The 25,824-nt window shown below is 59.4% G+C and overlaps 1 long non-coding RNA gene across 1 annotated transcript; it reads left to right on the top strand.

The window, feature by feature from the left end:
* The first annotated feature begins 4,315 nt into the window (after positions 1–4,315).
* On the top strand, positions 4,316–13,455 carry LOC149125846 (uncharacterized). Its single transcript, XR_016236784.1, has 3 exons — positions 4,316–4,500; positions 8,602–8,748; positions 13,110–13,455. It is a non-coding gene; the product is annotated as an uncharacterized LOC149125846 (long non-coding RNA).
* The last annotated feature ends 12,369 nt before the right edge of the window (positions 13,456–25,824 follow it).

Here is a 25,824-nt window from a genome sequence, read left to right as displayed (position 1 = left end):
CGCCCCGCGCAAGTGCCAGAGCCCCCACCATCTCTTTAGAGCTCACGGCCCCTCCTGGGGTTGGATTTCTGCCCTCGCGTTGCAGGCACAGAGAGAAAAGGGCTTGAGCCACGTGTGTCTTGCAGCTGGCCGCAGCCGGCCCAAGATTCAGACAGAGACGGCTCTGATTTGCAGCCGGGCCTGGCTCTTGGGCCCTCCGTGTCGTGCACCGCCTGGCACTGCGCTGGCGCCGGCCGGCTGCTTTCAGGGCACGAGGAGGACAGAGCCTTGCCAGCCTCGCCCCGAGTTCAGCGCTCACGTGGTGTGCCGCAGCCCCCAAACAGGCGCTGGCTGAAGATGCCGAGGGTGACAAGGACAGCACTAGACCCGTGGCCCTGCCTCAGGGCCTCCAGCCCGGCAGGACATGAGCCGAGCAAAGAGGAGCAAAGACGTGATGATCGGGAGGGCGGATTGAGAGGGAGGACGCACTCCACGCTGGCCGTGCATCGCCCACGTCTCCACGGACACAGACGGCAGTGTCGGGGGATCTCAGGGGCCCAGGGCTGGTGATGGTAGAGCCCTCATCCACCATCGATGCCGTCTGACGATGGAGGGAGCAGGAACCACCACCCGGCACGCAAATGTGGCCATTTGGAAGACCCAGGGGACAGATCTGGTCCCAGGGGCTTCCACGGCTTGGGTCACAGCCCCAGAGGGTCCCACCCACCCCGAACCTCAGGTGTGACCTTACCTAGATCCACTGAAGGGTCTTGAGATGAAGTTGTGTTGGGTGTAGGGTGGGTCCCCAGTGACGGTTGTCTTTCTAAGAAGAGGGGAGAGGGGGCCGGCACTGTGGCATAGTAGGTAAAGCCGCTGCCTGCAGTGCCGGCATCCCATATGGGCGCCGGTTCGAGAACTGGCTGCTCCCCTTCCGACCCAGCTCCCTGCTAACTGCCTGGGAAAGCAGCAGAAGATGGCTCAAGTGTTTGGGCTCCAGCTACCCACTTGGAAAACCTGGATGAAGTTCTCGGCTCCTGGATTCAGACTGGCCCAGAGTTGGCCGTTGTGGCCATCTGGGGAGTGAACCAGGGGATTGGGGATGGCAGTTGCAGCGAGGAAGCCACAAGCCATGAATGGCCCAGAGCCACCAGGAGCCAGGAGAGGTGAGGACACATGCCCCCCAAGAGCCACGGAGCGTCCTTGGCCCCCTGGCACCTTGGTTTGAGACACCTGGGCCCAGAGCTGACAGCCACCCTGTTTGTGGTCATTGGTGTCAGCAGCTCCAGGAGAGAAACACAGGCCTAGAAGTCATCCCCCGTCCCAGCCTCCTCCCTCTCTCTAGCTGGCTGTGGGGCTCCCCAGCCAGAAGGTGGAGGTGGGGGAGCCGCTGGCGTGGTCCATACAGCTCAGCCTCTGGGGCAGGAAGCAGCGGGGATGTAGAGTGAGAGCGAGTTGACAGCGAAGGCAAGGTGGGCGTCTCTAATCCCAAAACCTGACTCCTGAACACTTCTGGTCCCAAGCATTTTGGGGACAACAAACTCAACCTGGGGTTACTGCTGTGATGCCAACTGGCCAGACGTCCCAGGGAGGCCGGGGACTCTGGCCCTGCTGAGCTGGGACCTCAGGGGCACCTCCCTTGCCTGCCCCGTCACCAGGTTGGGGTGACAATGAGCACGCTGGCATCCTGGGCTCCTCCCCCCATCCCTTGTCACATGTTGGTTCCTGAGACTTCGCAGAGGCCCATCCTGTGCGTTCTGACCCGTGTTCATACCCCTCTGTCGCAGACGTGAGAAAAGAGGGCTCCCCTTGCCGGGGACAGCTGAGGTCCGAGCTGACCTGGGGGAGGACAAAGCTGGAGGAGCTGCAAGAATTTTGCTTCTGTCTTTTGCCATCTCCTCCATCCAGTGCCGAACACAAAGCCCCTCACCCCTCTCCAACCTGGGACTCCGGGAGACCGTCCCAGCACCCCATGCTGGCCAGCTGGAGGGGCTTCCGCCAAGCCAGTGCCTGGGAGCGAGGCCACGCGCATTTCCTGACCACAAAGTCCCAGGGCAAGATGCCACGTTTCCCAAATCTCAGGCCTCCAGAGTTGTGGGTTTCCATTTTTCCTCCCGTGCAAAGCTCATAACACATGGAAGACACTCGTGCAGGGAGCACTCGCGGATTTTCATGGATGCTCCCAAAATGAGATTGTGGGGGGAGCAGCTCAGTAAATGGTGCACAGTCCTCCCCAGCGTCACCGACGTGGCTGTGGTGAAAATGACGTCAGCGGAGGCACCGCTGGAGGTCACCCCCTGCCGCAACCGGGAGTGACTTCCTCTAGGGCTCCTGGGGTTGCAAACGACAGAATCCTGCATCAAACTGACTTAAACAAGACGGAGGTCCTTGGTCCATGGATCAGAGAAGTTCAGGACCAAGTTCAGGATTGTCTTGCTCGGGGCTGGGTGGGGACTGGCGGGGAGCACCTGTCACCTCTCTCCCTGCACAGGGTCCCTGCACGGTCCCATCTGGACGCACACTCACATGGTGGGGGTGCAGTGGTGCCCGCTGGGCTGGGTTCAAGATGCTTAGCAACCTTGAGGGAGCACCGGCTCGCGTGTGCCCGCGGTGTTCAGTCCTGTCCCTCAGTGGGGCCCTGTTGACGCCAGGGGCCACCTGTGCTTCTGCTTCGGAGATTTCTGGGCCTGAGCGCCCCCAGGGAGCTGGGGGGGGGGGGCTGGCTGCACCCACGCCCAGGCCTGAGAGTACAGAGGGAGTTTCCCAAGGGAAGGAGCCAAGCTGCCGCCAGGATGAGGTGGGGGGGGATGCCAGGCAAGGCAGGGGTGGGGATGGGGGCATGGTGGCCGGGTTCCCGCGGCGCCCACAGACTCGCCAGCTTCCAACCACACAGCGCGCGAGCCCAGAGGTGCGGCTGGTGGGGCTGCTCCTGAGCTTCCGGGGGACTCTGTTTCCTGGCATTTTCCAAATTCCAGGGGCCCAGCCTCCATTTCCCAAGCAGCAGCCTTGCCCATCTGTGTGTCCCTCGGTCTCTGTGTCCCCCGGTCTCTGTGCCCCCCGGTCTCTGTGCCCCTCGGTCTCTGTGTCCCCCAGTCTCTGTGCCCCTCGGTCTCTGTGCCCCTCGGTCTCTGTGTCCCTCGGTCTCTGTGTCCCCCGGTCTCTGTGCCCCTCGGTCTCTGTGTCCCTCGGTCTCTGTGCCCCTCGGTCTCTGTGCCCCTCGGTCTCTGTGTCCCTTGGTCTCTGTGTCCCTTGGTCTCTGTCCCTCGGTCTCTGTGTCTCTCTCCAACTCTCCCTTTCCAGTCTCTGTCTGAGCCCCCTCATGTAGGACCCCTTGTGAGGACACCGGGCCCCCCCGGATGGTCCAGGGGAGCCCTCCTGTCTGCAGGTCCCTCACCTAATCACTTCCGTTCAGTCCCTTCCGCCAGGGGCCCCCACCCGCAGTCCCGCTATCCTGTCCACACATCCCGGTGAGAGCTGACCAGGGTGTTACCGGCAAACTCCCGCCCGCCACAGAGACCCATCTAGTGAGCGAGATCCTCCTTGTGGTCAGAAGACTGCCCCCTGACCTTTGACCTCAGTTTCCAAAAAAAGCAGCAGGGAGGGAAAGGCAGAGGCCCAGTGGCCAGACACAAGGGGACAGGGTGTCCGCGCAGGTCACCGCACAGGAGGGAGAACCGGCTGCACCGGGTGGGAGCTGCACTGGCATCCTCAGCCCCCACCCAGGCTCAGGGCCAGAGTCCCGATAAAGCAGGAGCTTCAGGATTCCCACAGACCAGGGGCCCGTGTTGCCGCACAGCACGCTACGGCACTGGCACCCACAGTGGAGCAAAGTGACAGTGGAAGCCCAGCTGCCCCACTTCCTATCCAGCCCCCTGCTAGTGCGCCTGGGAGGGCAGAGGGGACGGTCCAAGTGCCTGGGTCCCTGCCACCGACGGGGGAGGCCTTGGTGGAGCTCCAGGCTCCTGACTTCAGCCTGGCCATTTGGGGAGCAGACCAGCAGAAGGAGGACCTCTCCTCTCTCTCTCTCCCTCTCTCTCTCTCCACCTCTCTCTCCCTCTCTCTCTCCTTCTTTCCCCCTCTCTGTCTGTAACTATGCCTTTCAAATAAAATAAGTAATTCTTTTTAAAAAATTCCAAAGCAGGCAGGCAGCCAGCCTCGTAGCCTAGATGCCCACTGTCCACATGCAGATGTTCGGGTGTGATAACCTGCAGCGTCCAGCCAGTGCAGACCCTGGGAGGCGGCAGGCATGGTCAGGTGGGCGGGTCCCTGCCACCCGCTCCCAGCTTCAGCCCCGCCCAGTCTCTGTCACTGTGAGCATTTGGGGTGTGAACCAGCAGAAGGGAGGGAGCCGGCTCTCTGTCTCTGCCTCTCAAGAAAGAAAGAAGGAGGAGAGGAGAAGGGCCGGAGCCCTGACAGGGTCACCCTTCCCTGAGCTGGCATCGTGGGACTGACTCACAGCGCGGGAACCTGGCACTGCATGGTCAGCGGACTCCTGGCCTCCTACCCTGGGCTGTCTGGGCCCTGGTGAGCTGCTTGTTGACAAGCTGGGGCCCTGCCTAGTGTGTCCTGGGTTGGTCTCAGCAACCCCCAGGAAGAAACCAAAGGGAAAAAGCTGTCCAAAGTGCATGCGCCACAGAGGGGGCCACCCCACAGAAGCCAGGGCCTCCCCCAGCCTTGCTGACCTGGACCTGGGGGACTGAAGCTTAGTCACCAGGCGTAGCAGGGCCATTGCTGTGTTCCCTTGGCAAGGGCCGTGAACCTGGCCGCTCTGGGGGCTGGATGCTGGGCTCCTGCGGGCTTGTCCCCTGCCATGGACACCAGACCAGGCCCTCTGTGCTGGCCTTGGTGAGCCAGCGACGGGCGAGATTAAAGATGCATCCTTGAAGCCACCCTTTCGGCGGCGCCCTGGCCAGGGCCCTGCAGTGGTGCCACACTGGCGCAGGGCCTCCTGCCAAGGCACCGGCCACACCCCTGGACAGGCCAGGTTTTCCCCTGGTGGAATGCACCAGGCTTTTCCTGAGTGGAAGGGAGGTTCAGAGCCCTGTGCCCTGCAGGCCTGAGGAGCCCCGAGGCTAGTGGGGTCCCTAGAAGAGGTGGGGAATTCTGGTCGCCTGCTGGTGGGGAGTGGGGAGGGGCAAAGAGGATGCCTCTCGGCCCTCCTGAGTCACCTGGGAATGCTGGAGACTGGGAGGCAGGTTGGGGGTCGGGGGGTCCTCGCAGCCTCTGCCAGGTCACAGTGAGGGCAGGACGAGAGACGGGCCAGCCGCCGGCGGGCGGGCGAGGGAGGCCGGGAAGGCCGGCAGGAGGAGGATACAGCTGCAGCCTGGGCCCAGACAGGGCTTCCTCTCCCTGCCCCTCCCTCCTTCCCTGGGAACACAGGCAGGCCCCACCCACAAGGACCTGAGGTCCCCAATCCCAACTGACCCCAGCAGTCACCCCTGAGGGCTGCCACCCCACCTGCAGCTTTTTCTCTTTCTCTTTTTTTTAAAGATTTATATTATTTGAAAGTCAGAGTTAGAGAGAGGGAGAGAGAGAGGTGTTCCATCCCCTGGTTCACTCGCCACATGGCTGCATCAGCCAGGACTGGGTCTAGGCCAGGCCAAACCCAAGAGCCAGGCGCTTCATGTGGGTCTTCCATGCGGTGGCAGGGCCACCTTCCACTGCTTTCCCAGGCACATTAGCAGGGAGCTGGGTCGGAAGTGGAGCAGCAGAAACTTGAACAGGCACCCATACGGGATGCCAGCATCGCAGGCAGCAGCTTAACCCACTACGCCACAACCTCAGCCCCTTCTTCTTAAAGATAAGTGTATTTGAAAGGCAGAATTACAGAGAGCGGGAGACACACACACACACACACACACACACACAGGTCTTCCATTGGCTGGTTCACTCTCCAGATGGCTGCAATAGCTGGGGCTGTTTTAGGCCAAAGCCACGAGAACTCCATCCAAGTCTCCCACGTTGGGGGCAGGGCCCAGGTACTCAGGCCGGCCTCCGCTGGCCATCAGTGGGGAGCTGCGGTACGGGGGTCTCCATGCTGCTCTGACCTGGGGAGGGGCTGTAGAGACTCTTCCGGTGCCTGTAGCCTGAGGCCACCCACGAATGCACCACCTGGGGGACGGTGCTGCCCTCCCACCGTGAGCCGCTGCTGTGTCTGCCGTCTGGTGCTGCAGGAAAGCAGAGCCCTGTTTGCCAGCTGCCCCAGCGTCTCAGCCCATCCTGCAGCCAGAGGCCCAGGCAGGCGCCCAGGAGCCCTCTCCCTGCCCCCGCTGTGGAGTCGCCCTGACTCTGCTCTGAGACTCAGGAAAGACACGGGCCTCAGGCCCGGCCCTATAGAAGCCGCTGCACACAGGCCGGGGCTGGGACCGTGGCTCCCTGTACATGGACGTGGCTTTTGAGATACAGAAGGGGGCCGGAAGCTGCTGGGTGCCTGGCCAGGAACCCAGGGCCCCGCCATCTCTGCAGGGAGGAAACCCCATGCCAGCCGCTCCCTCTGCACCTAGGGTTGGAGGTCAGGCAGCTGGGGTTCATCAGAGTCCGAGCTGGGTCCTTGGCCAGCCCACTCGTGGGGCCCTTCTCCAAGTGGGAACTTCAGCCTGGGCACCGCCCAAAGTTGGCGTGTGATCTGGAGTTGGCCCCAGTCCACTGGCCGAGGTATCCATGGTCCACACCGTACCAGCCTCTGGGAGGCCATGGGAGAGGGCGTTCAGCTTTGGCTCCACTGGCTCCTGGAGGACGGCTGGGCTCCCCCTCTCCCCACCCCCACCCCCAGGACAGGTGACTCAAGAGGGACCTTGCAGCTCTAACTCGGCCATCAGCAAACCTCCCCAAATCCTGCTTGTGCCATCCCCGGTGGATGCTGGGATGCAGAGACAGACAAAACTCGTCCCAACCGTAGAGGAATTCCCGGACAGGCAGCAAAGACGGCGACAGCGTGTGTCTGTGCTGAGGCTGGGGCTGTGGAAGCCCAGAGCCACCTGGGAGCGCCTGAGCAGAGCAGCCTGGTTTTGCCGGAGCCGGCGGAGGATGCTGGGGGGCCTAGGCAGGTGGCCAGCCCTGGCAGGGGTCCTTTCACCCCACAGCGAGGGCCAGCACTGCACCCTGGGCAGCACAAAGTCCCTCGTGGCCCAGGAAGCTGTGGCCACTGCGGCACCTGCCCAACCCTTGGCCAGGAGACCACGCGGCTCCGCAGGCGGCTGCCAGGGGAACTCACAGGAACGAGTTCCCGGATTTTATGGCCACTGGAGTCAGCTCAGGGGAGGGCAGGGGCCAGGCCGGCCGGTTCTAATTAGGGGCTCGGGCTCCCTGTAGTGGCCGCGGGGCTGGGGGCTGCGCCAGGACTGCCGAGAAGCCAGGCCTGTTTTGCACAGTGTCTCCCAGCAACGGGCGCAGCTCTAATGAGGAGGGGGTGCCCCAGGAGGCGGGGAGGGCAGCCACCAGCTTGGCCGCGTGGCCCGTGGGTGGCGGTGCCCAGACCTCCACCCGTCCTGGGCTCACTCTTGCTGCCTCCTGTGAGGGGTACCCCACCTGCTTCAGCACAAGAAACACAGATCCCCGCAGCCCTGGCCCCGCCCAGGGCAGTGCTCTCGGCCCAAAGCCTGGTCCTCGGCTCCCCTCGCCTCCCATGGGTTCCCGGGCGAGCGCTGTAAGCAAGCAAGGGCCAAATGGCGCAGCAGCTGGACGCCTCGCACGCTGCAGGGGCGCCACCAATCCCAGGGCCTAGAGCCCCGTGGGGTACACAGCAGGTGCTCAATGTGTGTACTGAGCACATGAAGGAAGGGGCTTGTCTGTAGCGCCACGCAGGTGGCCTGAACCCCACACCTAACCCAGCACCCAGGCCTGCCCCAGGCTGTCAGGCCCAGCCCTGGCCCTGCCCCGGTGCCGGGGACTGGGTGCAGGAAGACAAGAGGGCGCTGGCTGTCAGACGGCGGGAGTCTGGCCTCTGAGCGCTGTTCCCGGCCATCCCTCTGATTCACAGCTGTCCCAGGAGCAGCCATGGCTGTGTCAATAAATCTGGTGACTCCTGCGACCTCTCCGTCTCGCAGGGCCCGCTGGGCCTTCCTGCCGCTCCGCCAGCCCCGGCCAGTGGCAATGTTCCCGGCCAGCGGGGGGGCCTGCGGGCTGACGATCTGGAAGGCACCGGCCATGTCTGAGCGCTATGGCCTCATGGGGATTCCTGACCCTGACCAGAGAGAGGGAGGGGCCCACGCCGACCCTGCCCTTCCCCTGGCGGCCCCCCCTGGGGGTCCCTGTCCCTCTGCATTCATGAGGGACAGCATCTCAGGCTGACACAACTCCCAGGCAAAGGGAGGCCCCCGCTCCCTCCGTGTGGCTCCCACTCTCCACGGCTCAAAGCATTTCCTCGACTCACCCCATCATGGGCTACAGGATTTTTTAAAAAAGATTTATTTATTTATTTATTTATTTGAGAGGCAGCGTTAAAGACAGAGAGAGGGAGACAGAGAGAGAGAGAGAGAGAGAGAGAGCGCACTCTTCCATCTGCGGGTTCACTCCCCGAATGGCCACGATGGCCGGAGCTGAGCTGATCCAAAGGCAGGAGGAGCTGGGGACTCCATCGGGGACTCCCACACAAGCGTCTCAGCCATCCTTCCTCTGCTTTCCCAGGCCATAAAGCAGGGAGCTGCATCAGAAGAGGAGCAGCTGGGATTTGAACCAGTGCCCATAGAGGATGCCAGCACCACGGGCGGGGGCTTAGCCCACTATGCCACAGCACTGGCCCCAGGCTGCAGGATTCCACCATGAAAAGAGAAGGTAGTTATGGCCTCACAGGTTTGGTGTCATCATTCTTCCCTTTTTAAAAATCCATGTTTTATTTATTTATTTATTTATTTACTTTGAAAGGGACATAAAGGAAAAGAGAGAGAGGGCTTCCATGTGCTGGTTCACTCCCCAGATGGCTGCAATGGCCAGGACTGGGCCAGGCTGAAGCCAGGAGCCCAGAACTCACTATAGATCTGTCATGGGGGGGCAGGGGCCCAAACACTGAACCAGTCCCTGCTGCCTCCCGCAGCGTACATTAGGGGAAAGCCAGAGCCAGGAGTGAAACCCAGACCCTCCGAAATGGGAGGCAGGTGCCCCATGCACAGGCTTAGCCACGGCGCCACTCGTCCGCCACCTTGCAGCACCTCTGGATCCAACTTCAAAACCTATTTGTTGTATGGTTTCTATACGCAAGGCACTCTGGGGAGTCGGGGACCCCTGCAAGCCCAGGGTAGGCTCAGCCCTGCCCTCCCAGGCCTGGCCGTCAGTGGGGCGCGGACCACTGAAGCCACCCCACAGAGCAAGAGCGGGGTTTGGTGTCAGTGCTGCCGAAGCCTTAACAAAGACTGGGGGAAGGTGCACCCAGACCCAAGGAGGGATTCTCGGCTGGAGCCGGCGCCAAGGCGAAGTGTGAATGGCAGCCACTTCAGGAGCTGCTGGAGACCTTCGTTACGGCTTGCACGGTATCTAACGTCCTGCATCAGAATAAAATTCCTGAGCGGGAAGCGGACTCTGGGTCATGCAGGAGACCAGCCGCAACCTTGGAAGGTACACGGTCACGCCTGCGATTGACTCCGGAGCTCGTGGGGGCAGGCAGCACCTGCAGGCTGAGGAGCGGGCAGCTGAGCCACCCCCAGGGGCCTCAGGAGGCTGTGCAGTTGGTGACGGTGGTACACGCGGCTGGGAGAACAGTGAGTGTGGAGAAACCGGGAGGCCTGGGCTGGGGTTCTCAGGGGCTGGTGTGGCTGGCACGCGGGGAGGGAGGGCAGCAAGCAGACTGGACTCCTGCTTCTGGCGTGAGACACAGAACGGAGAGGCCACTCTCATAGGCAGGAGATTCAGGCAGAGGCAGGTTCAGGGTGGGAAAAGGCGGGAGACCCGGGTGGAGTGCCAGGTTCTTGGCTTCAGCTGGCCCGGACCTGACTGTTGTGGCCGTTTGGGGATTGAACCAGCAGCTGGAAGACCTCTCTCTCTCTCTCTCTCTCTCTCTCTCTCCCTTTCAAATACATAAATTAATAAATAATAATAATAAACTAGACTTGCCTGGGGCTTGGGGCCAGGGTGGGGGGTGACATCTTAGGGACAGTACCAGGGTGCATTTGCTCAAATACCCGTGGAGCTGGGACTCTGGTCTCAGCCCGGGCCGCGGGGCTGCTGTGTCCTCTGGCAATGCCAGCCAGGCTCGCTGGATGTCATGAGGGCGGGGCTCATTACAACAGCGGCGGCCTTGCTCAGCCTGCACTGGTTGACCCAGCTCCTCTGTGCCGGCCCCAGAGGGCTGGATCAGGCCAGGGTTCATCCCAGCAGGCCCTTGACACAAGTCAGGATTCAGAGCTGTCACAGGACGGAACGGGGCTGATTTCCCAGCACTTGGCTGAAAGGAAGCCACACACTTCAGCCAGGCTTTCTGGGTTCCCACGTGTCTTGTTTATTTTCATGAAGGCCGCCAGGGTAGCCGGGTCAGGTGGGAGTGGCATGGGCCAACCTCAAGCGAACTGGGTGTCTGGCTAAGCAGCACCATGGAGGGACCAGGGTGTAATTATTAAGCACCTACTGTGTTCCAGCCACTGCTCTAGATGCTGGGGAAGTAACAGTAAGCAAAACACAATGCGATTTGTGCAGGACCTAATCTGCAACAAGGTGTGAGTGCGTGATCTGCAACAAGATGTGAGTGTGTGATCTGCAACAAGGTGTGAGTGTGTGATCTGCAACAAGGTGTGAGTGTGTGATCACGCCTTCTGCTTACAGAGCACTAGCACACACCAGGCACCATGCTGACTGCCCTATGTCCCTGGACCCTCACAACCACCTATGTACAGCTCTGGTTCCCTCATTTGACAGATGGGACAGGGGCTCAGGGAATGAGCGTGTGCCGGCCCAGGGTTACAACCTACAGACATCAGGGTCACAACCTACAGACATCAGGGTCAGGGCCTGAGCTCAGCCCCTCTGAGGCCCCCAGGGCCCTGGCTTGCTCTTTGGGGGAGAAAGCAGAGGGTCTGAGGCCTAATCCTGCTCAGAGCAGCTCTGCCTGGGGGCCTGGCCTGATCACCCACCTCCCTGTGCCCGCCATATCCTGGCTCCTCCTCACATCTCGTTCTGACCCCAGACTCTGCCTTCGGGAGGGGTTCAGCCTGTCTTGCCCAGCAGCTAAAGCATCCAGCTCTGGGATGGCTGCAGAGAGAGAGGGACACAGGCCCCAGACCAGCTCAGGTGGGCACAGCAGGTGTCAAATTGCCTAGAGCTCCAGGGGACACTAGAAACCCCCATTGTTTATCTGAGACCCACATTTTACAGTGCCCTGTTGTCATTTGCTAAATCTGGCTCCGGGGACAGGATCGGGGATGGGAGGGTTACAGAAGAGTGGGGGATCCCAGCCAGGAGGAGGCACGAGGAAGGGGATTCGGATGAAACACCGCAGGCACGTCAACCTTGGGATCTTTTACACAAAGCCGGAGCCACCGGTGCGAGTCCCGCGGGGCAGGAAGCGGGTGACCCCAGGGAGGACACGGTTTGGTTTTGCAGAGGGACAGCCCCTTAATGTCTACCTGGTGCAGGTGCAGCACTTCCTGCCCGGCTCATGCCGATTCTCAGGCATCTGAGATCTTCCATCCCTCCCGTGGCAGCGCAGGTGTGAGCTTCCGGTCTCCTGCGTGTTTACATTCAGCCAGCGCCCTGCCTCCGAGCGTCACTGGGTGGGCAAGGCTCCGGTTTCCTACTTACTTTGGTCCACTGATGTCTTCCAGGTCAGGCCCGGCTGTCCCTGCTGCCTGTGGTCAGTGCCACCCGCACTCCCCACCCCATCACTCATGCCAGCCACACCCTCGAGCGTCCAGGCCCTGTACCTCCTGCCTAGAACGCTTTCTCTCCACTCTGCCTTTCTCCCAAAACCCTCACGGACACCCTCCAACCATCCCATGGCATCAGCACTGCCTCTGTACGTATTATACTGTATCGCAGATATGTCTGGACTGTTTGGGAGGTGGGAAGTGAGGGTGTTCTGGCTTGGGAGCCTCTCATCACACACACACACACACACACACACACGCACACGCACACCTGTCTCCAAAGCACATGTGCAGAACCCAGTTAATGCTGAAACTCCCTGGTAACCCCATGTCTCCCACTAGACTATAAGCTCCATAGGCCCAGGCCCTCACAGAGCAGGACCTGGAACATAGTGTTTATGATAAGCTCCAATATCCATAAATGATCAGTAAAGATAAAAACTATAAAGACCATTTATCAAGAAAAATAACGATGGTAGCACCAGCCTGTGGTGGCACGGTCTGGATGCTTTCTGAAGGCTGTTTGAATGAATGAATGAATGATTCAGGGCAAACGACTCAGTGCCCCATATTCTTCCCGCTAAACTGGACTCGCTCTGAGTATGCCCCTCAAGGCCACCCTCCACCAACCCCCAAGTGGCCACCCAGGTCCTGTCCCTGCCCTTCCAACCTGTTCAATCCAAGCTACCTTGGAGTTCCTGGGCCATCTCCCAAGGCAGGTGAGAACTGGGTCTGCTCAAACCAGGTGGTCCCCTCCTTGGGCTGCCAGGACATGGGTGAGCCATGCCACTCCCAGGATGCCCAAGCCATGATCACAGGAGCCCGTTCCCATCTCAGCTCTACCGCGCCACGTTTCCCAGAGCTCCAGCCACAGGGCCATGGGCTGAGCCGAGGCTGGGGAGCGCTGCCTCCGGGCTGGGATTCCGCACACCCACGGCCCCACGCTGTGCCAAGCTGGCCACTGTTTCATGCCAGCTCTCTGGGGGAGGTGCGTTCCTAAACGCGTGTCCCTAAATGCAGCCCAGATCCCACCGTGAATGGGAGCCTGGTGACCATCCAGCCCAGCAGGTGCAGTGACCTCTCCATTTGTACTCATGAGGAAGGGAGAGTGAAACGAGAAGGATGCACAAGAGGGCTTTGCAAGTTCACAGAAAATGTGTGGGGAAAACTGGGTGTGGCTTTCAACTATGGTTTCGTTTTTTTTTCACTCCCAAATAGACTTACCTTTTCACTCCATTCTCCACAAGCTTTTTGAAGCATCTTCATACACCTCAACTTAGACTTTTGCTTCACTGGGGAACAGTGGTTGAATGTTGAAAGAATATTTCCTTGTCTTTTGTGCAGTTTAAGATGCAATGCTGGGGCCAGTGCTGTGGCATAGCAGGTAAAGCCACCTCCTGTAGTGCCGGCATCCCATAGGGTGCCAATTCAAGTCCTGGCTGCTCTACTTTCAATCCAGCTCTCTGTTATGGCCTGGGAAGGCAGTAGAAGATGGCTCAAGTCCTTTGGCCTCTGCACCCACGTGGGAGACCCAGAAGAAACTCCTGGCTCCTGGCTTCAGATCAGCCCAACTCCAGCCATTGTGGCCATCTGGGGAGTGAACCAGCGGAAGGAAGACTGACTGACCTCTCTCTTTCTCTCTCTCTCTCTGCCTCTGCCACTCTGTAACTCTGCCTTTCAAATAAATAAATAAACCTTAAAAAAAAAAAGATGCAATGCCTGGAGACATAAATCACTGTCAAGGTTGACCTGCATCTGTTTCTCTTTCAGTTTCTTAAATCCAGAAGATCAGCAACACAATAAAGCAAGCCCCAACTTGAAGCGCTTATCAATTTTCACACTGTCAATACGCCCCGCCCGGCTGACATCAAGGGACCAAAGTGATCTCACCGACAAGGAGTCCAGAGGAGACGCTCCGGGCCGCCATCATGGAATGGCATCAATCCATCAGCCACCTCAGAGCACAGACCACAGCAGGGTGAGATCAAAGAACCGGGAAGTGGTGGCTCGAGGATTCTTAGCTTTGCTTTTTGTCTTATTTGTCTGGCAGGCAGACGGACAGATGGGAGAGCTCCCACTCACTGGTTTACTCCCCACCCCCAAATGCCCAACAGCTGGGGCTGGGCCTGAGTGCCAAACCAGGAGCTGGGAACTCAATCCAGACCTCCTGAATGAATGGCAGGAATCAATGACTTAAGCCATCCCCTGCTCCTTGTAGGGTCCACATGAGCAGGAAGCTGGAGGCCGTGTCACACCCTGGCACCCCAACCACCAACGGAGCTGCCAGGCTCAATGCCTCCCTTGCTTTTCATATAATGGATTTGACTGTTAGCTGTCAGAGTCCACCTTTGACAACCGACTCCAAAGACTCTTGAACATCTAGCAACCAGCTCTCCTGAGCAGCTCCGACCAGCTCGTGAAGGCTGTCTCTCTCCCCGACAGCTGTGCGCCCATGTCACCGATCAGGACGCCGAGCCTGGAGCCCCGCAGGGCTGGGGGCCGGGACGGTCTTGCGCCAGCCGCTGGAGTTGGGCTGACAGCAGCAGGGACAGGGCCCCAGAGGTGTCTGGCAAACATGCACACGCTTTTCCGCCAGTCTGGTCTGGCCTCGGACATCACACCCCCGGCACGGAGACGCCACCAGAAGCTAAGGCAGTGGCAGAAGTCCCTTGTGCAGGCTCCACTGTGACGCGGTACAGGACATCTGCCCGTCCTGCTCTAAAAACAGGGGCCAAGCCTCCAGAGCCCAAACCCTAGGAGGCCGCGGCCAAGAGAGTTTCAGAGCTTGGGGCTGGGCATCAGGCTCTGTCCACCCCGGGAGTGGGGACACACGGGGCCGGGCCATTCTTGCTTTTGCTGGGAGAGGGGAGGCTAACCTGAGCAATGGAGGGTGGTGAGCAGAAACTAGATGTCAGATTACGACAACCAAAAATGCCTCCCGAGTTTGCAAAATGTCCCCTGGGGGGGAGGAGGAGGAGGGCAGCGTCACCCCAAATTGAGCACCATCGGGCTCGGAGGTAGGGGGAGCACAGCTTGGAATGGACGCACGAAGAGCCGGGACTCGGATTGAGCCGCGTGTGCCCCCAGCCCAGAGCCGGCCCTCAGTGCCGGCTGAGCAAGAGCTTGGCCAATGTGGGCGGGGCCAGGGGACTCTGAGTCAGCAAAACACACTCTGGCTGACTCAGCAGCCTTGAGACTCAAAGTCTGGGCGTCCTTCAGAGTGGCACCTGTAGGGGTATGCGTGAGGGTGATGCCCAGGTCTGTGGGTGCCCGGGCCCACACTCACTGTACCGTCCACAGACTCCGCACACATCTAGGCTGCCAGGCGCTGGGGAGACCCCGGTGTGCAAGGTGCAGATCATGCCTTCTGTGGCTCCGCTGTCACCCCGCCGGAACCAACACTCGGAGAGGGCCGGGCTGTTGGCTCCCACACAGCCCCCAGCAGACGCTCAATGCATCCCACACACCTGTGCAATGGAGAGAGGGAGAGAGGCGTTAGCCCGACTGAGGGGCAGGGCAGGGACAGACAGATAGCCACGGTGGTGCAGAGCCAAGGAAGACATCGTGGGCACCTGGCCTGAATCCTGAGTTGGACAGCTAGGAGCCCAGTGAAGGGCACGCCAGGTGGATGAAGGCACAGGTGAGGGACGGCGCTGCTGACTGGGTGAGTGTGCACCTGTCTCCCGTGACCCAAAGTCATTCGCTGGGCTTTGCTGCTCTTGCTGCTGTCTGAAATCCACATCTGCCTGGACATCTTCCTACTCTTGACCAGTTTCGTAAGAAACCACACCAGACTCGGGCAGGGGACCGGGGAGAGGAGGCTATCGCATTGAGAACTTCTCTGGAAGTCTGAAGTCGGCAGTGCAGTTTTAGCTTTCTACACTCTAACGGCTTTTGCTCTAAAACTGCTCACGTGTTTCTGAGCACCAGAAAACAAAAGTCTCGTAAAGCTAGAGTAAGAACACTGGGGCCGGCGCAGTGCGGAGCATCGAGCCGCCACCTGTGATGCCGGCGTCCTGTACGCGCGGGGACCCAAGCCCAGCGGCCCCACTTCCCAACCAGGTCACTAGTGATGCGCCTGGGAGAGCGGCTGAGAATGCCCAAAGGCTGAGGCCCCGGCCACCCACGTGGGAGACTGGATGGGGCTCCCGGTTCCTGGCTTCAGCCAGGCCCAGCCCTGGCCGTAATGGCAAGGTGGGGAGTGAACCAGCGGATGGAACACCTTTCTCTGTGACTCTGCCTTTCGAATAAATAAATCATTAAAAAGAAGAAGAGAGGGGAGGAGAGGAGGAGAAAGAGAAAAGAATGCTTCACCTTCCAAAGATTTAACTCTTACTTGGACTTACCTAGAAAATAAGTGATGATCCTCACGACTGAAGATGGTTAAGTGTCACTATTACATAGTTCTTATTTTGTTAAAGATTTAGTTCTTTATATTTGAAAGGCAGAGAGAGGGGGAGAGAGAGAGAGAGAGAGGTGTCTTCTGTCTGCTGATTCACTCTCTATATGGCCACAACAGCCGGAATTACGCTGATCTGAAGCCAGGAGCCAGGAGCTTCTTCCGAGTCTCCCACGTGGGTGCAGGGGCCCAAGGACTTGGGCCATCTTCTGCTGCTTTCCCAGGTCATAGCAGAGAGCTGGATCGGAAGTGGAGCAGCTGGGACTCAAACCAGCGCCCATATGGGATGCCGGCGCTTCAGGCCAGGGCATTAACCCGCTGAGCCACAGCGCCAGCCCCTACATAATTCTTATTTAATGTAGAGTTTTTAACAGAAGGTAAATCGGTTTCCTCCGGGGCCGCTACCAACAGTGTACTTCCTTAAGTTTGGTTTCATGATTATAAAGGGAGCTGCAAATGCTTTTGCCCACGGAAACAAGTGATGAGACAACTTGTTAAAAATTATACCGGCCGGTGCCGCGGCTCACTGGGCTAATCCTCCGCCTTGTGGCACCGGCACACCGGTTTCTAGTCCCGGTTGGGGCGCCGGATTCTGTCCCGGTTGCCCCTCTTCCAGGCCAGCTCTCTGCTGTGGCCCGGGAGTGCAGTGGAGGATGGCCCAAGTGCTTGGGCCCTGCACCCCATGGGAGACCAGGAGAAGTACCTGGTTCCTGCCATCGGATCAGCGCGGTGCGCCGGCCGTGGTGGCCATTGGAGGGTGAACCAACGGCAAAGGAAGACCTTTCTCTCTGTCTCTCTCTCTCACTGTCCACTCTGCCTGTCAAAAAAAAATAAAAAAAATTATACCAAAAAGAAGTGTAAACTTGGTTAAAATCCTTTCACTCTTTGTAATTTTTTTTGACAGGCAGAGTTGGACAGTGAGAGAGAGAGACAGAGAGAAAGGTCTTCCTTCCATTGGTTCACCCACTGTGCTGCACCGATCTGAAGCCAGGAGCCAGGTGCTTCCTCCTGGTCTCCCATGCAGGTGCAGGGCCCAAGTACCTGGGCCATCCTCCACTGCCTTCCCGGGCCACAGCAGAGAGCTGGACTGGAAGAGGGGCAACCAGGACAGAATCCGGCGCCCCAACTGGGTCTAGAACCTGGGGTGCCGGTGTGGCAGGCGGAGGATTAGCCCAGTGAGCCGTGGTGCTGGCCCACTCTTTGTATTCTTTTAACAGAGTTTTATTTCTTCAATGTAAAATGACTAATTTGGGGTTGTAAACTCATTAAATCCAGAGAGGGAAAACAAGGTGGGGATGGGCGGGAACCGGTTCTTTGGGTGTTGCAGCCATTAACCTGGGAGGAGCTACTCAGAAAGGAACGAGGTGGAGTCTAGAGCGTGGTGTTGGAGGTTCACAGTCCAAGATCGATGGCCCCATTGCTCTCTGGCGTCGGGGGACAGCAGAAGGCAGAACAAATGCCGAGGGAGGTGCCCACAGGGAGTCAGGAAGCAGAGAGAAAGCAACTGGGCTGGACTCTGCTGGCACAACCCTCTCCGGCCATGCCTCCAAGGACAGGCCCTCCGCCAGGCCCGCCTTTGAAACACCAACGCTGGAGCAGGTCTCTGCCCTCTCCCCGGAGCACCACCCTGGGCGAGCCTTGAACACCCCGGCCTTTGAGCCACAGCAGAACCAACAACCCAGCGGTGGCTGCAGGAGGGAACCCATTGCCTGGCCCTTTCCAGCCTCTGGAAGCCCCTGGCCTCGCACCTGCTGTGCCACCTCCTGCCTCTCACACTTCTCTCCCAACCCCTCCCCGCCATCACCCTGCAAAACCCCTCTGCCGGGAAGGTGTGATGTCCTGCAGGCTCTGGGTAAGGACATGGGCATCTTCGGGGGCCGTGATTCTCTGCCTCTTTCAGCAGTGTGTGTGTGAGCCTGAGCGTGGCGGGGCATGAGGATGGGAGACTCTGGGGTCGAGTTCAAAGACCCTGTCCACCACACCTGGGTCTCAGACTTCATCCCTTCAAGGCACAGCCACCTGGAGGGCAGGTTCTGAGGAAGGCCTGGGCGGGCCTCTGGGTCCCTGGAATGGGGAGAGCCAGACCGTAACCCCGCAGAGCCCCAGGAACAATCCCGGCATGAAGTTGGCGCCTACTGGATTCAAGGGAGTGCTGTAAAGGAAGTCCGGCTCGGACCCAGCACCCTGGCCGTCCCCGGGCCGTGTCTGCCACGCACATTCTCCTGAGGCCGTGTCTGCTGCCCGAGACTCTGCCCCGACTCCCGGGGGCGAGCGGCTGCCACCTGAGACCGCAAATCTCGAAGTCTGGGGGGAGGGGCCGCTGGGGTTTAACCAGAGCGTGGCCCCAACACACACACTGAAGCCCCAAAGTCACAGGTCGGTGGCACACGATCCAACGGTGGCATCCAGGACGCACGGAGAGGAAGGTAATTCTGGGTGAGGGGCTCGCCCAGGCCCCCCTGCGCCCCTCCCCATGGCTGCTGCACACCCTCCACTGTCCCTAGGGCACAGCCGTGGGCCACCTCCTCCTGGACTGTGAGCTGAGTAAACCTTTTTCTCTTCATGGTTAGTTGCCTCAGGTATTTCATTATAGTGACAAAGCCCTGAGTTATAGTGTCACTGTATTTCACTATAGTGACAAAGCCCTAAGTTACAGCGTCACTATATTTCATTATAGCAACAAAGACCTAAGTTATAGTGCCACTATATTTCATTACAGTGACAAAGCCCTAAGTTATTGTGTCACTATGTTTCACTATAGTGACAAAGTCCTAAGTTACAGCGCCACTATATTTCATTATAGCGACAAAGACCTGACCAAGGAGGGGTGAAGGGTGAGGTGACGAAGATTTCCCTAAAAGGGGGGGGGGCCTGTTCTGCACACGGTGGGTGCTCAGCTGACGCCTTTGGGTGGACTTCAGGCTTTTAGAGAAGGGAGCCGAAGTAACTCTTCCGGGATCACAGAGGTAAACCCGAGCTTGGGGCGGGGTCTGTGTGCCCGGCGATGGGCTGGCACTGCCCAGACGGCATTGCCTGGGGCAGGGCCCCCTGCTCCCTCTTCTGCCCTGCGCCTGCCCCTGCCCCACCCTCACAGGAGGCCTGGCGGGCCTGACCAGCTGTGCCTCCTGAGTGGAAACAGGAAAACGGGCTCTGGGCAGAAGCCGGTGGCTCCTGGTTCCCCTCTGACCTAGAAGGAGCACAGCTGTGGTTATCAGAAAGCAGCTGGGGGGGGGGGGCACCGGGAGCCGGGGGCGGGTGTGTGGGCAGGGGTGTCCTGAGTCAGGGACAGCTGTGGCCACCGCCGGGGACCCACCTGAGTTCATGGCATTTCCTAGGCAGAGCAAAGGGCCTGGGAAGGGTGAGGGGGCAGGGCCTGCAGGGGTGGGTGAGTCAACAGCTTGGGGAGAGGGTCCCCACCTGAGCCGGGCGGGGCCGGCCCCCACCAGAGCTCCCAGGCCCAATCTGCTGTTGATTGGCCAACCACGGAACCAGATGGAAAGTCCCCCACGGTGGCTAACGACAGCCAAAACCACTTGAAGGGAAAGTCTCCCTTCAGTTCAGGGTTAGTCTGCAAACTGCTGGCTTAGCCGTCCCGGGATGGCCTTGGAGGAGGCAGGACGGGGCCTGCAGGCTGGGGTGGGGGCAGTCCCCAGGTGTGCTGAGGTGTGGGCTCACCCCGGCCAGAGCTCCAGGGCAGGGAGCGCCTCTCACCCTGGGAAACCGCGCCAGGGCCTCACCTTTCCCAGAGCTGCAGGGGACTCCCAGGGACTGAGACCTCCCAGCCTAGCCCTTGTCAGATGACTATTTATAGATGTGGAAATATGCGTGGAGAAAGGACTGGAAGAAAATGACATAAAAATCGGAGCAGGCTCATTGTCTCCTTCTATTCATAGTATTTACAAGAAACAAACACGCCTTTCAAGGGAAGAAAAAAGATTTTTTCAAGTAGAATCAATCTTGATGTCAGGGATTCGCGCTTGTTCAAGTGGAAAGGAGAAATGAGACGTCGCTCATCCCGCTCGCCGTGAGCGCTCGCCTGTGCCGGCTCCTGTGCAGGCCGGGGTGTCGGGTGTTGTTTTCTTTAACACTGCCGAGTTCACGCCGTATTTTCATCATTGCAAAACGTCCTATGTTACCACAAAGTCACCAAAGCCACCTTTTAAAATATCCACTGAGTATTGATCCGGCAGATAACACCGTGATTCATTGAGTCATTCTCCCACTGCAGGGTGCTTTCCAATTCTCCGCGACCAATAACACTGCTATGAATATGTGTTTTAGAAAGGGGTTTTTTATTATGAACATCTTTATGAGAAAAATTCTTTTTTGAGATTATTATCTTCAAATTCTCGAATTTCCAGATGTGGGAATACAGGATAAGAGCTTGCCACACACTTAGCAAGACAATGAACTTGAACCCAAGTTAGTCTAAGTCCAAAATGCCCATCTTTAATTGTGCCAAATGGAGTGAGGCTTTGCTGGGGACAGGGATTGGGATCCCTCCTGCCTCTGATGTCCCATGCACCTGCTCGCCCACGAGGCCCACAGCTGTCACCACCAGCAGCCGAGCCCTGGCCACATTAGACAGGAGGGTGAAGAAAAAGACAGCCCGGTACAGGTGGGAGCTAAAATCTGCACAGACGAGCAGCTCGGAGTGTGGGGGCCGAAGCCCTTATGCCACAGCGGGGGGTGGGGGGAGGCTTCTGGGAGGAGGTGGGGGCACAGGTGCATCTTCAGGGATGGGCAGGGCATCCCTGGGCAGGGGACACGGGGTCCTGGGCAGGTCATCAGGGCTCATCCAGAAGAAGCCAGGGGGTGGGGGTCAAGGCCGCTCCAGGTGGGCACAGGTTTAACTCATAGCCCAGACATCCCCGGGGTAGAAGGCCAAGCCCCCTCCCCCACGTCTTCCGCCATCTCAGGGCATTCCCAGTGCCTTCAGCTGCCCTCTTCCAGCATCCCCCTGCCCTGCCAAGCCCCCAGGGTGCCTCAGCGTTTCTCCCACCACTCTCCCTCCCGGCCTGGTGCCCATTGTTTCTATGGCAACAACAGCATCCAGTCCTGGCCCAGGAAGGGTGCGTGGGCACCGAGGGACCAGGACAGCCAGACACTGCAGGGGTGCTGCAGGTGGAAAGGAGGGTGGCCGGCTGCTGGGGGCAGAACCCCCAGGCCTGCTGGAGAGGGAGCCACTGCCCAGCCTCAGGGGGGGAGCCCTTGGGTGGCCGCTGCTGGGGACCCAGCTAAGAGGAAAGATCCGGATTCAAATCCCAGTGCCACCACTTCTCCCGTGAGACCGGACTCTGGGCCTCCAATTCCCCATCTGTAGAGGAGCAGCGCCTGCACCCCGGGAGAGCTGGCAAGTCACATGATGTCATCGCCAACGCCTGCTAAGTCTCCGCCAGCCACGGACTGTAAACGCCGGGCTCCAGACTAAACAAAGCCTCGGGTCACCGGTAATGCAATCCCGGTTCCTGAGAAAGCTCCCTGCAGAGAGCGCTGTCACCCCACCACTGCCACCTGGACAGCCTCAGGGGCCCCGATAACTCTGCCCCTCTGTGCCCACAGCCACTACAGGCCCTGCTCAGCCTCCTGCCAGTCACAGACGCACCCAGGCACTCGGCTTCCTGGGACCCCTCAGCCCACCGCCAGCGGGAACCAGCTGTGATCCGCCACTGAAGGCAGCTCTGAGCGGTTGGTGACTGTGCCACTGGGCTGCAGCCACCACCCGGGGCTTTTCCTCTGCCTCCCCTCCCTCTGAACCCAGCCCCGGGCTCCCCTCCCTCTGTCCCCAGCCCCGGGCTGCTGGCTTCCACCTCACACTCCCAGCCCCACCGCCCCTCCTGCTCCCGCAGGCCCACTGCCCCAGCCTCTCTGCTCCCTCCGGCCTTGGCAGACCCCAGACCCCTCCCAACCTCACAGCCACCCCTCCTCCTGGTCCGCTCTGGCTCAAGTGCCCACACAGCCCTCCCCCTCAGCATGGTATCCCCTCCCCCAACCTGCCCGTCACCCCGGGACACCAAGCCAAGGGCCCTGGAATGCAGCCAAGGAAGGTCCTCGCTTGAGGGGAGTCACTCGGCACACTGGAGGTGACTCCCATGGTAGCTTCCGGAGGCCAGAGTGTGACAGTGTCCACCCTGCAAGAGGGCCAGACACCCTTGATGGCCCTGCCCTTCCTGACTGCGGAGCTGTTCTGGCCACACTGACAGTAGTGCCACCACCATGGACAGCACTGTCTGGCCACTCCTGCAGCGCCGTGAGCGGATCCCTGGCTGACCTGGCCCACGGCAGCTGTCTCCCCATCTCCCCAGGGCTGGGGCGGGGGCGGGGCAGAGGGGGCTTGCCCCAGTTGGGAATACCCGGCTCTGACCTGGCGTCAGAGCCCTCCCGTGCCGCAGCAGGCGTGTAAACCTCCCCTTGCTGAGCACGCTCCCCTGGGCTGGCTCCCTGGATGGCCATGCATTCAGTGCCCCTGGGTGAGACAGAGAAGTGCAGCTCGCTCTGCCCCCTACAAGCAGGGAAGCCAGCTTTGGAGGCCCCGCTGTGTGATGCTAGGCAGCTTGCTTGGCCCCCCTGAGCCTTGGCTTCCTCATCGACACAGTGGTGAGAACTGAGCTCAGCGTGTGGGCCAGGCAGAGGCGGGCACGCTGGTCTCGTGGGAAAGCGGTAGCAGAAGCTGCTGTTGTCAGCATTACCTCCTGCCTCCGTCTGGAGCGAGGTGTTGCCCCTAGGCCATGCTGGGGAGGGGAGCTCCGAGCCCTAGGCCATGGTAATGGGGACCAGTGGCTTCTGGCCAAGATAGATTTTCCCTTCTCTGCAACCTGGAGCCCACCCTCTCTCCAGGCCCCCGGGATACAAAGTCAGAGTGGGTCCACCTCCTCCAGGGAGGCCACTGTGGGCGGGCATTGGCAGGACAGCAGTGGCGACTCTGGCTGGGTGCAGGGCTGGTGAGGGGACAACACCCAATGTCTGCCTGGGAGGGTGCTGCTTCTCGCACTTCCGGGGGGGGGGGTGCCCACCCTGCATCTGCTTCTCTCCGAGGAGCCCCAGGTGGGAAGGCTGCAAGGATAAGCAGTACCTTGCAGGTGGGGCAGGCACTGGCCAAATTCCTTCTGTTTTCACTTTGCTTTCCTACCTGAGCCTTCGCCTGACGGGCCAGCTATGGAAAAGGCCATCTGCAACCCATCACCTCCCAGATCTATTTTTGAAATATTTTTAGCAACTTAATGGAGAGATAATTTATTTAACCAGAAGCTGCACGCACGTAGCATCCAACCCAGAGAGTTTCGCCGGATGTCTGCCTGTGAAGCCACCACCCTGCCGGCTTCCCCACGGCTGATCTGTTTGTTTTATTTGTGGCATTTTTATTAGAAGGTGCCAGGAGCTCTGCTCACACTGCCCAGACAATGAAGAGGAAGTACTGATTTCAGAAACTGGGAAGTCCAGGAGTCGATCAGTTACAGGTGTGGCTGGACTCAAGGCTCACGTGGGGAGTCCCAGGGCGCCCTTTCTCCCCTTCTGTCACACAAATGCTCTCCCTGCCGTTGGCACAATGGCTGCTGGCATTCCCCAGCCAACCCCCAATCTCTGAGCCAATGCTCCAGGCTTCCAGCAGCCTGCAGACTCTCATGGGCTTGCTGGACTGTGTGTTCACACAACCCTAGAATCAACCCGTGTGACAGAACTGGGAGAGCTCATCTCCTCTTGACTCCAGCGCAGTGATGCCAGGGTAGGAGAGTGCACACCATGGTAACCAGCAAAGCGACCAACAAGGCTGCACATGCCATGCCCAGAGCTTAAAACATGTAGGCACATGGGCCTGCCTTGTGCGCAGCAGCTTAAGCCACGGCCTGCAATGCTGGCATCTCATCTGCGCACCACTTCAAGTCCTGGCTGCTCCATTTCTGATCCAGCTCCCTGCTAATGAGCCTGGGAAGGCAGCAGAGGATAACACAAGTGCTTGGGCCCCTGCACCCACGTAGGAGACGCAGATGGAGTTCTGAGCTCCTGGCTTCGACCGGGCCCAGCTCAGCCATTGCAGCCATTTGGGGAGTGAAGGAGCAGATGAAAAAGACCTCTCTCTCTCTCTCTCTCTCTCTCTCTCTCTCTCTCTCCAGCCCTCTCGGTATAACTCTGCCTTTCAAATGAATAAATAAGTCTTGAAACACTTGGGCTTACGCTCAGCCAACCCCACCTAAACCAGTGAAATAAGGAAAAGATGTTTTGCCACCAAAACGAGTGGAGGCAGGTCAGACAGGAATGACAGGGAACGCGTCCTGCTGAGCACAACGCTGCCTGCATGGATCCCAGAAAAGCATCCTCCACGTGCCCTCCACCCCTGACACTGACCTGGCCAAGGCTGATCCCACTGCAGGGGCAGTCCAGCCAACATGGACTCCTCCAGAAGCAAGGCCCAGGCTGTGTCCGCCTCTCTCCTCCTACCCCCGCCAGCCGCCAGCCACATTGTGCAGAAAAGTCAAGGACTTCCTGAGCCAGCTGCTCTCTGCAGAGCCACTCCAGCCACCTACACCCATGCCTTTCAGCTTGCTCAGCTCTGTTAGCACAGAGCTCCCCAGGGGCCCAGCAATGGCGGCTGTGGCTTGCTTTCAGGTGAAGCAGGTGCGAGCCACTGATCCGCCAACGCTCTGCGAAGGAGCGGTGTCTCGTGGCAAACTCCCAAGCTTTGCACCCCAGAAAGAACACTGCCCCAGCCCAGCGCTCTCCACTTCCAGAGATGTCTGGGTCGCACTTGGCCGCGCTGTGCTCAGCCTGACCTTGGGTCTTCTTGGCTGTGTCGGTCGCCTGTCCTGGGGCTCCTCTGGGCGGCTGCTGGCTGTGTGAGGCAGCCACAGTCTTTCCTGGGTTTTAAGGAGGAAGCAGGAATGAGAAAGGGGCAGGGGAGACCCACATCATCAAGCCAAAGCCTGCTGTGCCAGAGAGGGCAGCTGAGCACCTTGGGGTGCAGGGCAGGACCTCTGGCTGGCTGGGGAGCGGGACAGCCCGCCCACCTGCTGGGATGTGGCCCACGAACAAGAGGCAAACTTCATTGTCCACCACCGCCGCCAGGGCTGTTGCAGAGCGGTGCCTGGCACGCCACGACCAGCACAGCTTCCAGGGTGCTCTGGGCTACTTTGCCATGTTGCTCACTAGCACGCGTGAGACAGCAGCCTTCGCCCCAAGAGTGCTCATGAGCGTCCATCTGAGGGCCTCGAAGATGTCAGGAATTTCTGCGGCTGGCGCCTGGGCCTGTCTATGCCTTCTTATATAGCACGTGGTTGAGCGCGAGCATACACGTGGACCTCTCTGATACTCCCCGGCATTTCACAGCACAAGGGATCTTCATGAGGGTCCCTGGGCTTGGTTCCTAACAATGAGAGCAGGAGAGGCGGCTTAGGACCCACATTCCTTATCAGAGCACAGGTTCAAGTCCCGTCTACTCCACTTCCCATCCAGCTTCTTGCTAATGCATCCTGAGAAGGCCACAGAGGAAGGCTCAGCGCATGGACCCCTGCCACCCACGTGGGAGATGCAGATGAAGTTCTAGACTCCTGGCTTTCGCTGCTGGGGTGGGCATTTGGGAAGAGAACCAGCTCATGGAAAATATTGCTCTCACTCTCCTTCTTTCTTCCTAGATGAAAATAAATAAACCTTAAAAAAAAAAAAAAA

Source organism: Oryctolagus cuniculus, chromosome 7 (genome assembly GCF_051225735.1).
Source record: "Oryctolagus cuniculus isolate XC-2025 breed Fujian yellow rabbit chromosome 7, ASM5122573v1, whole genome shotgun sequence".
In the NCBI taxonomy this organism is placed as follows: domain Eukaryota; kingdom Metazoa; phylum Chordata; class Mammalia; order Lagomorpha; family Leporidae; genus Oryctolagus; species Oryctolagus cuniculus.
The sequence above is the reverse complement of the archived record's forward strand: the minus strand, read 5'-3'. Positions and strand labels throughout refer to the sequence as shown.